We start from the raw sequence: 18,170 nt of genomic DNA, 5'->3' as shown, positions 1-18,170 counted from the left end.
TAAGTTCGTTAACTTACCGCTGAACCTTGAGGATGTAAGAATCTAGTCCATTCTTCAGAAAGAGGGCTCATCAAATGACACCTTCCTTCACTATTTTGTTCGGGCCTGGCACGACCAGGTAGTTTAGGCGCTTGATTCGTAATCTGAGGGTCGCAGGTTCGTATCCCCGTAACACTAAAAACGCTCCTCCTTTCAGCCGTGGAAGCGTTTTTATGTGACAATGAATCCCACTATTAGTTGGTAAGATAATAACCCAATAGTTTACTGTGAGTGGTGATGACTAGCTGCCTTCCTTCTAGTCTCACACTGCGAAATTAGGGACGGCTAGCGTAGATAGCCTTCGAATATATTTGCGTAAATTTAAAAAATAAACAACTAGGGAAACAATTTTGTTCTTCATAAAGGGGAATTCACCGATACAAAACACTGGACAGAAGAATGGACTGATTAGTTGGAGTTGCTTTGAAGACTAAGAAACAAAAGATAGAGTGATGAAAATTGGTAAAAGAAAGCTGGGCAGATCGAAACGGACAGGTAGTGAATAAGAGAACTTACAATGTATATTTAATGGGATACCATTTCTTCATAACAGTTGAGAGTTTTCTGCTCTACATGAAAGGTACCTCCCATTATCTTACTAGTAGGCATAAAGTCGTTGTTACTGACAGTTTGATTTCCTCCATCTCTGAAAAACGCATTGACAGCTTCCATCCTTCAATATCCTAGCCACCAGATAATATGAGCGCGCGGACGAGATACTCTGTTCTGATATTGTACTAAACACTGTCCACCGGCTGCAAAGTACTGATGTGATGAAATAAAAATAATTCGTATTTCTATTGACTTCATTAAACAGAAAAAATAAATTCCTCTGTTATTTAATTAATTAATATTAGTATAAACAGACTATTTCATACTCAAAATGTGTTGCGATAGCTATATCTGTGAGGTTTAGGTTTCTTTATTAAATAATTTTTAAGTTGAGCCTATTTTAGAGCTCTTGATTTCGAAGCAGTACACGTTAAGCTATGACTTTGTTATAAAAAGTTACCTTAGATGATGGTCAGTACGGTGTAGCTTTCTTTTCTGTAGGAAGTATTTCAAAGTTAGAGATGATAGCAGATACCATATGTAGACTTACCACGAATACAGATTTTTATATTTACATAATCAATATTTTTATTGTTTTACTTGCATATTAGTTTACAAGAAATACTATCGCATCCCTAATACACTTTAATGTTTATTGGCAAGTTCGATTATTGGTGCTCTTATAACTCGGGAGTGATCTTCATTTAATCTTCAGAGGCTTGTGATTCACTCGTGTACACTTATGTTGACCTGACAGTAAATTAAAAACTTGCTACAGTATATATTTTTTTTTAAAGCAGACATTTATCAAAGGTCAACTCTATAAGATGACAGTTAGGGTGAATGTAGATGCAACTCCAGCAACTGATAGGTCATTTTTAAATTCTTTCATGTTGAATAAAGTAAATGTTTGGTAATATTGAAATAACTGTGCATAAGTCAGTTTCTTATGAGAAAGGATGAAAATAATAACCGAATCATTAAAAAAGTCAATATTAAAAAGTAAATTAATCTGTAATTAGTCAGCCAATGACCTGGTAAGGTCATTATGCTTAAAGTACATTTGTACAGATTTTCCTGCTCAAATGAGAGTGAATACAATGATTGATATACTTGTTTTTATGTATAAATAATAAGTAACATTTTTGAAAATCACTGTTTGCATGTAACAAAGTAGAAATATCAAGAAGTATTGCTAATTTGATGTTAGCTTGACTGTACTGTTTAAAGTAGCTAGGAGTGTTGCTGGTTTCATGGAAACAAGACGCCCAAAAAGCAACAGTGAGTGAAATCTGGCGAAGCTTGTTATGATGTTGTTAACTGTAAACCGAATGCTAACTTGTGGGAAACCGAGCCTTAAATGGATGAGTTCCCGTAATCAGTATATGGGACAGACACGATCGTGATGACACTAGAGCAGAACCAAGTATTCAGAAACACTAAATCGAACCAGAAAACAGACAAAAATGTTGTCAAATATTGACGAGAATAAGGTGGAAACTAACGTTAAACGATTCCAGGTCCAGTAGACAGCTAAGAAAGTCAATTAAATATGACAGTAGATGTACTGTATAACTTCTATGTGATCTAGGGCAAGAGAAATGGTATACAACACGGTGGTGAACAGAGAAACTGTAGTGTGGATCCTGCGAGCAACTACTGAGCCAAAACAAACCATGATCCATTTGATTTCGAAGCATCTGTATAAACGGGAATAAGAGAATGATTCGAAAGACATTTGTCAAATAAAGAATATTATCTCCAATTGGAAGTATCCACCTACCTCAACTCAAAGAAGGGTCACAGAAGGGGATGCTAACTAGCCATGGTGGGATAGACTGATTATTAGAGACAGCAATGACATCCAATGACAAACCCAATTCAACCAGTTGCGACGGATACAAAGCCAAAGGTAACAATGCAGCCAGCTATTATGAAAGAATATAGCCTACTGAGGAAACTCAGGTTAGATGCTTTGGTAGGATCGATATTTAGTAGCATATTGGAATGAAAGTTGCAAGTGGCGAAAGTTGAAAGGAGATTCATGAGACTCTGTGTACAAATTCTAGACTGGAAATGTGTAGAAAACCCAAATGGTGAATGGGGTCCAACAATTTCAAGGCAGAGACCCTGGCAGAACCATAGAGCAGAAACCCATAGTCCAGTTTGAATCGAATGAAGGCGTGACAGACCTACAACATTGAACATCGAACCCCTCACCAAGAGGTGGAAGAGAAAACATGGAGGACATTCAGTGCCCTTGTACTCTTGACACGTAGTGCTCGATGTGGAAAATGAACGTAAGCTAACAGCTAAAGATAAACCCCAAGAATTTGCCTGAGGAACTATGGGAGAACAAAATCACAAAGGCAGAGCTCTGAATTGGAGTTTAAGCCCTGTTGGTGACAAAAGTATATGTAAACAATTATGAAAAAAAAAAGTAAAACCTTTTTCTGTGGTCTACTTCAACAAGTGATAGAGGGTAGTCTGAAGCTGCCCCTCAATAAACCTCATGCTCGACAACTGACATAAGATGTGGAAGTCGTCAACATTGAGCGTAATTGCCACAATACCAGATTACGAGTGAAATGCCTTAACCACCTGGCCATGCCGAGCCTAACTGGATTATAATGAGTAGGAATCTTAGAATTCTACCAGGCTTAGAAAAAGGTAAGACAATAGTCTTGTGCCAAGTATCAGGGGAAACGTTCTCCTACCATATCTGGTAAATAGAATTAGAAGAAGGTCAGACGAGACAGGAGAGAGATGGTACATAATCTCATCGTAATCTTCACCAAATCTTACTGATGACTTATGAAGAATGTAAAGGAGTAATTACAATCATAGTGAAGATCAGCTCAAAAGAAAACAGACGATTGCTCTGATTGCGGTTTGATGGCCGAAAAGGTGGGAAAAGAAACAGAAAGATAAAAAGCGCCCCCAGAAAGTATTGGCAATGATCTCTCTTTACGTCAGAAACTTCCTGGTCATTAGAGTGCAAGATAAAGTGAGATGGGAAAAATACCTACCATTGACCCTTTGAACATTGTCACGTGTGACTTTGTTGTCGTTCTTGTAAACATAATACAAGATTCCTTTTGGATTTGTCGTCGGATCTGCTCAGCAAGGATATGGACATGCTGAAAAGCAATGTGGTTGGAAAGAGTTGAATATCCGTGAAAGATATTCCAGGACCGTTTATGAGTCACATTTTCTGATCAACCAGCAGTGTCTCCTTCACAAGCTCATTCGTCACATAACCTGTAATTCTGCTATAAAGAATCTGTCAAAAGGTGATTGTATCTGCAGGTTTTAGAAGCGCTTCTTGTCAGGTGAGACATGTAGGACGATAGGAATGATGAAGGCCTTAATTTAATCGAAATTAGAAAAAAAACCTCGACCGTTCCACTGTATCAAAATGGCCATTTTTATTTAGGTAGATGGGTACTGTGTAGCGAACCCTTCTGCTTGTAATCACGCCATTTTTTAAAGGAAGAAAGTCTGTAGACCTCCATAGAACCTACCCTGGGCCAGTTGCATAAATCTCTGTCAGTTGAAGCAGAAAGCAGTGGCTGGGAACATGAATGAATAATTATTCTGAATCTTGGAGCCAAATTAGATAGACCCAAGGAGTCACCAGAAACTAGGGCTGAAAGTTATGGATCCGACCAATCAATGGATGCAACACTGGGTAGAAAGTAAGGAGTATACATTGACATGTTAACTCTTTTATCTATAGAAGGCAAAGGAATCTTTACTTGGTGTGAGAAAGACCCTCTTAGAGGCATGAAAAGATCATTTTGCATTTCCCCTGTAGCAGTGGAACGTATTGCAGCAACATATATTCAAGATGGAGTAGAGGACAATAATTTTCAAGCCTCTGGATAATAAATGTGTCTAACAGTTTTAATCCTCAACGTAAGACATAAATAAAAATAAGAAGGATGAAAACCATCACAACTGATGAAGAGATGATCTAATTGACTCTTATAAGAATCATGGTTTTGCCATGATAACTAACACACATCACAGAAACACAACAAGAAGCCTTTAAATGACACTGGAAACATCTGAGAGATATAGGGATATATGACCATACCTTACAGTTCAGATAATCTTTGTAGACGTGAGGATGTGAACGTCAAAATAAAAACACCGATATGTAGCATAATTCCTTCTTTACAAGTATAAATATCTCACACAGCAAAAAATATATGGCCGAAAAAGCGATCGAAAATCTTTAGCTCCGGGGTGTTTCATAAAACTCTCTCAATAATTACACCTTGGGAGGAATTCAAAGTAGCATGGAAAGTAACCGCAATGGGTATATCCCCAATAACCTTCAAATTCAGAAGTCGTTTTATTGTAGATGTTTCCATCAAGATGTTCTCGGAAAGTAACTTCTTCACTGACTTAAAAAGCCGGCAAGTCCCTTTAAACCCTTCAGAATAAAAAATAGAGACATTTGCCCTAAAGATTTCTCAGTCAAAAATGAACGAAAAAAAACAGTGTATAGAAAGAGTATGAGGTACGAATTGGAGAACAGTCTTTCATATGTGGTAACTTGTCAATTAACTATTTTTGTCATTTTATTTTTTTTAAATGAGAATAATTTAGTGCAAACAGACCACACCCACCATGGAGTTCTACGAGGGGATGCACTACAATTCCAAACAAGGGCACTGTAGTAACACCAGAGCTACGTGGGTGCTATGCCCAAACACCAGCCTCTGACACAATGCCCTCAATACCCGTCGAGAACGCCCAACACTGATAATCATTTGATCATAGTCCAACAGGACCAGCCAAATGACCCTGGAGAAACTACAGGAATTCAAGGTCAAAGTGGTGTGCTGCAGTGTCCCAGACAACACCTGGTCACCAGGATCCTCTCTTCCCCTTTAGCAGTCTCCATACACGGCAAACACCTGGGTGGATATTCAGGTCTCAGAGGAAATAACATAAATATATAACCTTCCATTGGATGGTTCCTCACCATGTATGAAAATACTCATCGAGGAGTACAAGAGAAGTAAAATAACAAAATAATGTACTACAAGTCTATCCACCTAAGAAAACATATTTTGTGTTACTCTTCGCGTAATGTTTTAGATATAAAGAAACGAAGACAACATGTAGTATTCAGTATTCATTTTTCTTTATTAAATCATTTATACCTCACGGATTATTTCTGAAATCGATGTTTCTCACTCCACCTTATCAGCAGAGGGAAGAAATATTTTCTAATATCTCTAATTAAATCGGGAGTCCCCGTCACACCAGAGGGAAGGCAGCTAGTCATCACCACCCACCGCCAACTCTTGGGCTACTCTTTTAACCAGCGAATAGTGGAATCGAACGTCAAATTATAACGCCCTCACGGCTAAAAGGGCGAGGATGTTTGGCACGACGAAGATGCGAACCCGCGACCGTCAAATTACGAATCGCATGCCTTAACTAACCTGGCCATGTTGGGCCATTTTCAAACACGATTATATTTGAGAAAAGATCTTCCACATATTTTGTATTTCGAAAGTTTTTTTTACAATAATATCATTAAAGTTCGTACAGTTTACATGAACATAATGGGTAGAATCTAATGGGTAGAAATACATCTTACTGTCCATGATTACAGGTGTAATTATCTTTATTATTTGTGTTAAAACGGTGCCAGGTAAACAATGAATGGTTCTACGAGATTTTGCTGTCCACAAAGGGTTGCACCATTAATTATTTCACTTACAGTTTCTCTGCATGAACAGAAATTATATTATTGGAATATTATAAAAGCCACCATTACTACGAGGTGTACTCAGCAGATAACCTGAAGTGGTTTTATTATAAAAAAACACACCATTGCTACGTCAATAAAACTGAGCACGAAAATTACACGTCATGAAATTTGTACCTGTGCAGACATAAATAGTAGTGTAGGTATATGCTACATAATGATATAATCCCCCCAGCAATTTATATAGTTACTGTGTAATTATATTTTACTTTCAATCAAGTTTAGTAAGATATCTAATTAGTTCACCCTAGTCTTTTTAGTTGGGTTTGGTTTGAATTTCGCGCAAATCTACACAACGGCTATCTGCTCTAGCCGTCCCTAATTTAGCAGTGTAAGAATAGAGGGAAGGCAACTAGTCATCACCACCCACCGTCTACTCTTGGGCTACTCTTTTATCAACGAATAGTGGGATTGACCGTTACGTTATAACACCCCACGACTGAAAGGTCGCGTATGATTGGTGTGACGGGGATTAGAATCCACAACCATCAAATTACCAGTCGAACGCCTTAATCCACCTGGCCATGCCGGACCGTGCTTTATATGCAACCAGACTATCACGGTGCTAAAAGAATACAACAATGTACTGTATCTATAGATATAAAAGTAATTTGATGTAATAAAGGAGTTTAAGTAATAAATTGGGTCATCTGTGAATCATGAAGAGTCCTAGAAAGTCCGTAGATGTTTTATGTTAACTGTTTATAAACAGTTAATTTTAATAACAAAATAATAAACCTACTTTATGTTTTAAACAATTTTTTTTATCTGTTGTGCAGATACATGAAAATGTATGGTATGTTGAAGAAGTTATAACTTTGTTATTCAAGTACGGATAAATAGGAGTTACACTGAAGAAGCTATTGCGTTTTATTATATAATTAGAAGTGGATTCAGAGTCCTATAAGAAAGTGATCTATTCAATTACAGAAAGATGTAAATGTTACAAAGTATTTTTGAGCAAAGTTAATAAGCTTCAACGTTATTAACTCCGATTCTTATAATTTAAAACTTAAAGCACCATCTATCATGTGTTTAACCAGTGTGCAACAGAAGTGTCTGTACACCTGCAATCAGATTCTTTAAAAAGTATTGCAACGTTCACAAGAACGTTCTAGCTTTTCGGTTACAGAATACACTACTATGGAAATCTCCAACACTGGCTAAACATTAGGTTCTGGCTGTCTAACTATATGAACACGACTTCCATTCATCGTCAGTCCAGTTCTTGAGATGAATCGGCTTCGCATACTAGTGGTCAGTTTCAGAAGACTAAAACGGTGTACCTGAGGTATGTCATACTGCAGACATCGTTCGATACGACATATCTAAAACTACTAGTGACTGACACCTTATCAGTTTCGCAATAAATTCAGTTGTTCACAGCAGTGTAGAAAGTAAGCTAGTCGTTGTATGTGGAGTCACGCAATCAGCGACTTTAAGTTTCAAAACTGACCTTTTGTACACGTTGGTCGGTAATTGTGAGCAGATATAGGCCTTCTCAGGATCGACAGAAGTTTATCTTACGGATGTGTTTGTTTGTTTTTGAATTTCGCACAAAGCTACTCGAGGGCTATCTGTGCTAGCCGTCGCTAATTTAGCAGTGTAAGACTAGAGGGAAGGCAGCTAGTCATCATCACCCATCGGCAACTCTTGGACTACTCTTTTACCAACGAATAGTGGGATTGACCGTCACATTATAACGCCCCCACGGCTGAAAGGGCGAGTATGTTTAGTGTGACGGGGATGAGAACCCGCGACCCTCAGATTACGAGTCGTACGCCTTAACACGCTTGGCTATGCCGGGCCTTTACGGATTTGTGAATAGTCAGGGATTGTAGTATTCTAATTGGTCGAAATGCAATCTCCTCTTTCTATTGTCTTCTATAATTATTGTCCAGTTTCGTAAAGTTCTCACACTTTTTCACAGTCATGGACGGTTTACGACACATAAAAATTAGATAATTCTATTAAAAATTCTCGAAGTGACCATGTGCTGGCAGTTATTAAATAATCCAGAAATATCAGTGCAATCGTGAAGATTGCTCTCTGGGTGTATTATAAGAATGACAGTCAAGACAAAAATTAGCTGTAGGGTAGCGTGATGAAATGTTTTATAAGAATGTAAAAGGAACTGACGCAAGAAAAACAGAAGCAAACCCAGTAAATAATTTTAAATACGATATTTATTCACACTATGTGTGACCGTGTTTTTATTAAACTTCCTGGCTGCCAGAGCAGGTAGGAATCATGTCTTGATGTCACAAAGGCAGACATTAAGCTTATATATATTATTGATAAGTCAGACCGTATTTGGTGCGGTATCCCATGATCAGAGATTTAGTATGAAAACGACAATTTTCTTTATGCCATTTTAAGGTATAGAAACCTCCAAGATATTCTATCTTGTAAAAATCTTTACTAACACTCAACGTGAGGACAATTTGAATCCTTATAAGTCACGTGAGTATAAGTGACTCTGTGGTATGATATAATGTAATAAGATTTGCGCAAATTTAATACATTCCACATTCTGTTTACAAAGACTTTAACACAAAATTTATATATAAAAAAGACTTAGTTCGCTTGGTGTGGATTCCTGTACGTGGTGAAGGGACCTCCCAGAGAAGGTTCTATTGTTTCAGTTTACCTTCCTGGGATCTAAACATCCACTCACGTGTTTGCCGTGCGTGGCAATCTGTGAAGGGGAGGAGAAGCTTTAGGTGGTTAAGGCGTCTCCAACCCTAGCACACCACTTTGACCTTGTATTCCTGAAGACGGGAAGCCTAGGGGTAGCCCCGCAGGGTCAATCGGATAGTTTTCTTGGGCTAGGGTCAACCAGGTACCAGTGTTGGATGTTCTCAAACAGTGTTGTGGACATTGTACCTGATGCAGGTGTTTGGGTATAGTGGTCACGAAAGCCTGGCATTACTGCAGTGTCCTTGTTTGGCACTGTAAGGCGTCACCTCGCAGGGCTTCATGGTGTGTGGGATAAGTAGGCACCAAAATATACTTTATTTATTATGGATCTCACAAATAAAAAATTAAATAAAATGGTAAAAGAAACAGTCCATAGGTAAAGGACCACGTCTTAAAGATTCTGAGCAGTAATATTCAATCTCTGTAGCACCTTTACCTCATTTTGTTATATTACATTCTCTTTCAGACAAACATTTAGGGCAAATGTCTCCCAGTTTATTCAGAAGGGACTAGAAAGACTTGCTGGCTCTCCTACGTCAGTAAAAAAGCTTCACTCTGGTAATATATTGTTGGAAACATTCACTTGTAAACAAAGTGAACTCTTCTAGTATTTGAAGGCGATTGAGAATATACCCATTGAGGTTACTTCCCATGCTATTTATATTCGTCACGAGGAGTTATTGTTGAGAGGTATTTGAAGAACATCCCCGAGTCAGAAATCTTCGCTGGTTTTTCCACCCATGGAGTTTATGCAGTGAAAATCTCCACTCCAAAAATGAAATTATGATGCCAACCAATGTCCTAATTTTGATATTTACATCAATACGTCCACCTACCATCATTAAGACACGTTATCTAAATTGCAAGGTATGGCCATATGTTCCTAACCCTTTCAGATGTTTCCAATGTTAGCAGTTTCGTCACTTAAAAACATCATGTCGTGGTTCCTTGACGTGTACTCGTTGTGGTGGCAAGGACCACGATGCTTATAAATGTGAAACAGACTTCATTGCTAAATTAGGGACGGCTAGCGCAGATAGCTCTCGTGTAACTTTGCATGAAATTTAAACCAAACTAATCAAACTTTGAAGTAGTTTTCCAGAGGAAAGACAACCTATCTGCGCTGAGTCAACATGTCAAGTTTCTCATCTCTCGCTCTGTTTGTAATGTATGTTAGTAATGTGTGTTTGTAAAGTATATTCAAATTGAAAATGTGTTTAATGTACTCTTACTTTTACAGTAACATATTTAGTAATTTGCATTTTGGTTTTTGTAAATGAAAATGTTTAATCAAAACTCCTTATGCTTTGATATTTTAGACATTCATTTAAATATAATAGTTTTCAGACGTAATAGTATTAAGGAACTGGTAGTTTGGGTCCTTGACTCTTAATTTGCGAATCGCGTGGTCAAAACACGTAGCCGGAACATACTCGTTCTTAAGGTCGTAGGGGATGGTATTATACTAATGTTATTTAATCCAGTTATTCGTTTGTAACAATTAGCCCGACAAATGACGGTGGGTGGTGTTGACTAGGTGAATTCCTATCACTTTAGAAATAACGACGGTTGTTAAAAACAGTCCTCAAGTAGCTTTGCCGATTGTTTTTAAAAGACTGCATTTTCCATCTTTAGCCTCCCCCGCTGGTACAGCGGTAAGTCTACGGATTTACAACGCTTAAAATCAGGGGTTTCGATTCGTCTTGGTGGACTCAATAGATAACCCGATGTGCCTTTAAGAAAAACACACATCATCTTTAGTTTTATATATATATTTCGTATGTGATTAATCTTGTCGTTTGCTGCTACACACAAAGATACACACAGCTTGTTATCTGTGCTTTGCTCACAGCAGGTATCGCAATTTATTTTTTTAGCGTTACAAGCCCTCAGATTTACCGCTAAGTCACCGTGAGATATTTATTGAAACATTTCACATATGTTTACTCAAAAAGGCAAGTTTTAGATACCCTGATTAACAATATTGATTGGCTCTTTGAATAATAATTAATTAGGCTTTCAGATACAGTTAATCAATAGTAATAATTTTTGTGTAGTTTATTATGATTTCGTGTATATTTATTGAGTGATATTAATCTATATTATATGTAATTAGATCGAAATTGTGTTACACATAGCTGTCACTATAACTAATTAAATATACCTTTATATTTTAAACGATTAGAATGTATTGTTTTATTAGTTGGTTATCTTCGCTGTTAAAGATATTTTCAGCTGTAGTCTTAGTAATATCTTATGAGGAATAAATATTCTAAGTTAACAGTGCAAGAAAAAACACATTTATAAAATTATACTAATGAGCAACAAATGAAAATTGAAAATATTTGCACATGATAATTAACTATTGCAATCAATATTACTGATGAAAGCAGTAACAAATAAACAAAATCGTAGACATTTCTAAAGGATCTCCCAAACTTTAGCTCCTGTCTTGAAACATAGTCGTTGGTGCATATACCTTTGAAAACTTGGTCACTCTAACACTGCACTTCACAACAGAAAACTCATGTACATTATGATCTCAGTACCAAAAACTGTAAATATATTAAAATAGTTGTTAATAACAATGGTATAAAAATGAATCCAGTAACACGTTATCGTATAAGTAATACGTTTCTGGTTTCTCATGTTCGAAAGTGATAAAAAATTAAAAAGAGAGAACTATTAGTACATAATATAGTTTTCTTTTTCCATTCATTCTATGTTTGATTGAAATACGGAGTTCTAAACACATGTTATATCAGTTCCTTTGAGTGAATCAAAGCGTTATTAATTTTATTCCATGTTTCCAGCGATTTCATTGTTTGACAGTAATTACAAACTTTTTATAAACTTATGTGATATCTTGTTTTTTTTGGTAAACACAGAACTACACTACACTAGCCTATCTGTCCTGTGCCCATTACGGGTATCGAAACTCAGTATTTACCGATATAAACATTCAGATCTGCGGCTGAACCACTGTGGGATATGTAATGTCTATATATTTCAATTGAAATACTATAAAAGCCAAACATTTCCCTATATTTAAGCATATAAACGTAAAATAAGTATAACATGCAATTATTTTATCTAATATTTTAGATTTTGTGTAAACTGAGAGAAAATGCTTATATTATTTTATAATGTGATAGAGGAATAGTTATAATTTGTACAATATGAATAGACACTTGTAAATAGAGTTTTAAAAAAGACTGAAATTTTGTCTCATCTTGCAGAATTTTATTTTTATACAATTCTGTCAAATATTCTTTGAATAAGTCAGCGTGATTTTATGTAGTTAGTTTGAATTGTAGTAAATGTTTTCTAAATATCCCTTTACACTGTGGCGTCATCTAGTAGTAAATGACAAAACGTAATATGTTTAGAGAATAAATGAACTTCTCTATAACATTTATTTGTTCTCAATTGTTAGATAATACAGCAGTTTAAATTTTGTTCTATGATTAAACAGAGGCTCACATTTAAAAAGTAATAACTGTTCTAATACTGTTCAATAAATGAAGGATATTACGTCAATTTAAACATCTGTGTTAGTAATCAAACATTTTACTTGAAGTTTTATCACATAAAAGAATATTTTAATTTTAAAGTTATAAATTTTCCAATTCATCGAAAAGCATCCCAAACATATCAACAAGTACCTATTACAACACTTTAGGTTTGAAAGAATTTGGAATATTTTATATACAGAGAGCTATAATACTCGTACATAAACGTTTTAGTTGGGTTAGTTTTTCAACGCGAGACTTATAACTTGTCACACTATAGAGAATTAAAATTATATATGCCAACTTAGACTTTCCTAAAATTAGATACTAACGTTTCTTAGTTTATCTTTCACTTTGTTAAGAACTGTCCACTTTGGATTGTTGAGCAAAAGACACCTTAAATACATTGTTGGATTAAAATAAGCAGACTTCGTCCGGTTGCTTCTTGTTGGCCCGGCATGGCCTAGCGCGTAAAAGCGTGCGCTTCGTAATCCGAGGGTCGCGGGTTCGCGCCCGCGTCGCGCTAAACATGCTCGCCCTCCCAGCCGTGGGGGAGTATAATGTGACGGTGAATCCCACTTTTCGTTGGTAAACGAGTAGCCCAAAAGTTGGCGGTGGGTGGTGATGACTAGCTTCCTTCCCTCTAGTCTTACACTGCTAAATTAGAGACAGATACCCCTCGAGTATCTTTGTGCGAAATTCCAAAACAACAACAGCTTTTTGTTTGATTTATCAACAAAATTACAACGTTGAATGCCTGTGTTGTACCAACCAAGGGTGTAGAAACCCGTTTGTTTTTTTTTGGCGTTTTCAGCCATTAGTCTTATTTCTGAATTACTGGCAGGGGGAAAATAAATTACGTAGTTGCACGAGAAGTCATAAATATACACAGACTTTGCTATTTCTGTGGACATCCAGTTTGAACTTGCCACATGCTAAATTACACGCACGTTTATATGTATTTATGTAATTCACAGTATTAAATTCAGTGGAGGATTACTAGAGGAGGAAAAGAAGGCCATACTTTCTCAAAGGATGTGAACAAATAATGGTTCTTACTTTTTTGTATTAGTACCTATATTACATTTCTCTAGGTTGCAAAAATTCTTGAAAAAACTATATATATTTTTTTTGTAAAATGCTCAGAAATCTTCTTGTCTTACTCTGCACTATTGATGAAGTAACATTTCATGATGTGAAGCACAAAACAATTGTACCTCTCGGATCTTTTTCATCTACACAATTTTTCTATAGTTATGATGGAAATAGTCTTCTTTCCAGGTTTATTAAGAATTTTAGGCTATCTCGCAATTAATAGAGCCAATCAGAATCTAATTGATTGTTTGGAATTAAGCACAAACTGCACAATTGGTTATCTGTGCTCTGCCCACTACGGGTATCGAAACTCGGTTTCTAGCTGTGTGAGTCTGCAGACATACCGCTGTGCTACTGGGTGGCAGATTTTAAGTAACCAATAAAAATCATTTTAAGAAACATTTGCAATAACAGAAGCATGCAAGCTAAACAAGATCGTGGTTTATACAAATTTAATAATGATGTAATTATTTAGTGTTTTCATGGATATGAACAGTTATGAATGAGCTTCATTAAACGATGTGCAGCAATTTGGTTCAAAAGTTCCACACTTCATTTTGATTTTGAGGTTATTTCCAAATTATACAGCACGAGCAACAGTTAAACATTGTCTGTCGTGACGTCATGTTTGTGGTTACCAAAGTCTTTACCTTTTTATGGAAAATCGAAAGTACGATTTCGAGTACAAGTAAATCAAGATGTCTAAAGTAAGTAGCTCTTTTACTGCTTATGTCTTTGAGTCTGAGGGTAAAATATTGCTTACCTCCTCCCCCAGTATTAACTGAGAGCCGTCACTGATTAAGTGTTATTACTTCAATATGTATCTCAGAACGGCTGGTATGGGCATTAACACTTTTACTATTAAAGCAGAGAATAACGTTTCGACCTTCCTAGGTCATCTTCAGGTTAACAATAAGAGAGTTTGCAACTGACTGTTGCCGAGCACATGTCTTAGGGACGAGAGTATAAATGGGTAATTACTTCAGTATGTATTTTGATTATTTAAATTATTTGACTGATAGATTTAATACGTAAAATTAAATTTCTTAAATAGTAATAAATAAATTGGCTAAATGTAAAGTGTATATTGCATGATGCTTTACACAGCAAATCTGCTTTGGTACTTAGCAGAGTCAAGACCGAAATTACCTCTTACAATGAAGATACTCAATTGACAACATTAGAAGATTTTTTATTTGCTTGTAACTCATAATTAACACTAATTGTTACTTAGTGTAATTTTATTGAAGCTTTTAAGGAGCTCTTCTGGTAGAAGTTATAAAACAACTGAGCCAACATACCGTGTAATTAATTTTTGAATTTAAGTGATGTCCAGTAGATGTCGCTAAATGCAATAACTTATTCAGACCAGAGAGTTGGTAAGCAATTAACTATTGTATTATTAATATTACTAAGACTCTATACTAGGCACTAGTGATGGAGCAACACCGATTCACTATTTAAAATGTTTCTTTCCTTCAATATACACAGTGTTCTCAATTCCCATGGTGAAGTATTTCCAAAAAGAAACAAGTAAAAGTGCGTCAGAAATTAATCAAACATTTTACTTAAGGTTTTACCACATACAAAAATATTTTAATTTTGATATAAATGTATCGTGTTGATCTTTAACATAGTTTATTAAAAATGCTCCATTTAAAAAGACTAAATAAATAAGGAGGAAAAACTTATAGAATTCAATAGCCGTATTTAAAAAGTTCTGTATTAATATTTTTAATGTTTTAAATCACTGTGTATAACAATATAACAAATCTAGACTTACCACACAATTCTTAACAAAAAGCCATAGTGATTTTATTCTAGTGTGATTTTTGTGTTGTACTACTATTGTCAACTTATTGATTTAAACTTTTAATGCCATAATAGTGGATGTAACGTTAAATTAATGAAGTAAGGTTTTCTTACTCACCCAACCCCATGATGGAACTTTCCCATTTTCCCTAATTTTCACTTTTCATCATCTTGGAACAGTCACTTTCCTACAACTAACTGCAAGCGGTGAAGGATAGTATAGATGTGGGATGTTGTGGGCTTGAACACCCAGAACTTAGTTTTTTATATTTTTTACTTTACATGAGAGGCTTTGCAAACGAAAGCTAAGTCTGATAGACAGTGTAACCTCACCGCTTTCGAGGTCCTACTTCCGCAGTCACTTTGAAAAACCGGGACACATCTTACACCTCACATTATAATTTGTACTCTGGTGGCTTTGTTTTACTGTGTAGCTTATTTTGGTAAATTAAATAAATATCGTAATAATATTTAATCAAGTTTCCAAGAAATGTGATACAAGCTCCATATAGCTGTTGTAAAAACATTTTACCTGATAAAAGACTTTAGGGTTAACAACACTAAATTTCTTGAACACAACACAAATAGTCTATAGTGCACCTTTGCTCTTCCCTTTAATACTCTTATCATTATTTAAATTATTATTTTGGAAAGTATGAGAAATTATTATATCTTTTAAAATTTAAAACCAGTCATTAAATTAAATGTGTAACACTAGATTTACTTGTCGAAAGTATCGGTCACCAGAGTTATGCATTCTCAATTTTTTTAATTCTTTATTTTGCTGTTAGATGACGGCACAAATCATTTAAAATTTTTGTTGTTGTTCGTTCGAAATTAAGCACAAAGCTACACAATGGGCTGTCTGTGCTCTGCCCACCACAAGTAACGAAACTTAGTTTTTAGTGTTGTGAGTCCGCAGACATACCGCTTAGCCACTGGGAAACTTTGAAAATACAAAATCTCTTTTGAATCGTGACGATTTTAAATACGATAATAAACTTAATAATCTTAATACCAATGTATCTTAGAACTGCTGGTATGGGTATTAACACTTTTACTAATAAAGCAGAGAATAACGTTTCGACCTCATCTTCATGTTAACATGTTTCAAGTCATCAAGAAACGTGATACCACTTCTCTCATAATTTTTAGTTAAATCGCCCTTTTTACTTCACTTTTGAATGTTATCCAAATGAACTTATAAGATGATTGGATAAATTTACGTATAATATGAATGTTTGGATTATTTATTCTATTGATCTGGCGTATTGAAATGTTCTAATTTCCATATTGTTTATTGATGTACTTTTAACTTGTTGATAATTTGTTATTACAATCACCAAAAATTCGGCAATTAAACATTGCTAGTGCAAAATAGTATTGGTATTTTCATTAAGTAACACCAGGTCAGAAACTCTGAGCGGAGAGAAGGAACTTTTATCAGCAACCTGGAATGCTAAACCCTATGACTCGTCTAGCTTGTAATAAAGAGTCCTCAGTGTGTTCAATTACAATTTGTGTTTGTTCGAAATGCGAAAAAAATATCTATGTTATAAACGGATAACTAAAATTACTAAAACTGAGTTTCACTAATTTGCTAATATAGCAACAATAATATAAACTAAACGTTTTTATTAAATTACTTAGAAACCAATAAGATTGAAATAATACTTGTTATTTGTTCAATTATGCCTGCCAAACTTGAATAGATTTAATGTTCTCACCAAATTAATTTACATAAATCTTTCTTGGTCGTCACGAACTGGATTATTTAAATTGAATTAGACGCATAGTGATACAAGAAGAAAAAAAAAAACATTTTCTGTGTAATATCAAAACGTATGATAAGTATCCAATTATTTCAAAATAATTTAAGTTAAATCTTTCAAGTAATCATCAATATGTATCGGTTGGTCAGTTACCTCTTCACGCTCCAGTTCTTTGAATTTTATGAGTTACATGAGTCCATTTTCACTTTTTCTCCTGTAATACTTCCTCTTTCTGATGGCTCGTTTTTATCTTAGTTGAATTTAATCATTAATATGGATGCAAATAGCTCCTAAATTTCGGCAATAAAATTTAGTCATAGCATCATGTGGGTGACACCACAACTTTTACATCATTATGACATAAAGCAAGGTAGGATCTGGATAGGAAAACCGGAAAGACTCCTAGGAAAAACAAATAAAAAAATAGCCGAAATGGGTTGGAAATTGTTACGAAAAAGTCTTTATTACATCAGATTGAAAACACCAATTATCCGTATGGACAAAGGACTACTTTTCCTTAGAAGACGAAACTGTGTATATGCAATCACAAGGACATCGTATGTCTTTTATTAAAAAGCACCGATATGTAGCATGTGTTCAGTTGTATTTAATGGATTCAGGAGCAGTATATAACATGTTCCTGGGAAAGGCATTTTCATTGTTAGTTCTTTGTTATTGTATTCAATTATTTTGCATATTTCCAATTTTTGACGAGCTTTTACGCTAGTTGATATCAAACGTTTTGATAACAACTAGTTAACAGTCGTTAATACGAATTATTCTAGCTAATTTTACCGATAATTATTAATCACAATAAACAGAAATATGATAAACTGAAGTCATATTACACATACATTCATATAATACTTTACAAAACAACAAGTTTAATAAATACTT

The sequence above is a fragment of the Tachypleus tridentatus genome, chromosome 13, assembly GCF_004210375.1.
Source record: "Tachypleus tridentatus isolate NWPU-2018 chromosome 13, ASM421037v1, whole genome shotgun sequence".
In the NCBI taxonomy this organism is placed as follows: domain Eukaryota; kingdom Metazoa; phylum Arthropoda; class Merostomata; order Xiphosura; family Limulidae; genus Tachypleus; species Tachypleus tridentatus.
The sequence above is the reverse complement of the archived record's forward strand: the minus strand, read 5'-3'. Positions refer to the sequence as shown.